Source organism: Bactrocera dorsalis, chromosome 6, assembly GCF_023373825.1.
Source record: "Bactrocera dorsalis isolate Fly_Bdor chromosome 6, ASM2337382v1, whole genome shotgun sequence".
NCBI classification, from domain to species: Eukaryota; Metazoa; Arthropoda; class Insecta; order Diptera; family Tephritidae; genus Bactrocera; species Bactrocera dorsalis.
Window position 1 is genome coordinate 42,132,730 of NC_064308.1, and position 1,224 is coordinate 42,133,953.

Below are 1,224 nucleotides of genomic sequence, written 5' to 3' on the forward strand. Positions count from 1 at the left end.
TTCTAGAGGATAACCTTGATCGCCAAGAAGCCAAGATTCTCTCCGTTGTTGCTCAGACGTATTAGTATGCTGACGAATGAGATGTTCTCGTAGGTCAGAAGTGGCCCAAATTCCAGAGTCATGTGTTGCACCCGGAAATTTAGCATTTACAAATGTGAAACATAATCGGTGATCGCAAACCTAAAAAACAATGCATTCAAAAATTGCATTGGCATATTTGTATGTGCATGCAAAAACAAAACTTACTGCTTCAACATTGATACTGTAGAATCCTTTTCTATTTAAATATAAATTAAGAGGACGTTCGACATTATTTGATGGTGGAGCAATGATAGCAATATGCGTGCAGTCAATTGCTCCTATGGTGCTTTTTATTCCAAATTTTCTAAAAAATCTGGAATATATTTCGAATAAATTAGCATATTATTATTGAAGTTATACTTCTTATACGACGCCGGAAAAGGTTGCGATAGATTCTGGTTGCGCAACCTTCCATATAAAAGTAACGCAAAGTTGCGCAACCTCGCTCCATCCATATGAATGTAACGCAACCTTGTCTGCGAAGATGTGCGAGCAGCAAGCGAAGCGGTGACAATCGGCGATCGTATGTTCGTTTCTTTCGGCACAGCTCGGCCGACACAACAACACAACACAATGTTCCATGCTTATGCTGTTGTTGTTTTTGTAGAACAATGTTTCAATTTTTGGTTGGTGACATATTCACATGTGTGCGCATATGTATGTTTGTATGCATGTGCATTATTGAAGTTATACTTCTTTTTCTTTCGTTTGTCTTTCATTTCTGCGAATTCTCAACTATTTTACGTATGTTTTGGTTGAAATACTCTGCGTTGGCCTTTCAGAATCACACAGAATCATTTCTGTGGTTTTTGAAACCGACCCACGAGGACGAGGTATATGGTTTTATCTGGGAGCGTGAGATTTAAGAAAATCGCTCGCTTACAAGGGATAAAATGACTTCTGAGTGGCGATTTTAATGAATAAATTCACAGAATCATTTCTGTGCTTTTGGAAATCTATACTAATAAATATTTTTTCTTACTAATAGAAAATAAATTTATCACAGCAATATACATAAACATATACATAATATTGCTGTGATAAATTTAATTTCTATTAGTAAGCAAAAAATTAAAAATAAATTTATTAAGACTATACTTCTCAGGGCATCACAGCAATGTTATGTATATGTATATACATATT

At 35.4% G+C, this 1,224-nt stretch overlaps 1 pseudogene; it reads left to right on the plus strand.

Annotated features, from left to right (window-relative positions):
• Positions 1-860: 860 nt before the first annotated feature.
• Positions 861-990, plus strand: LOC125779835 (small nucleolar RNA U3; annotated as a pseudogene).
• The last annotated feature ends 234 nt before the right edge of the window (positions 991-1,224 follow it).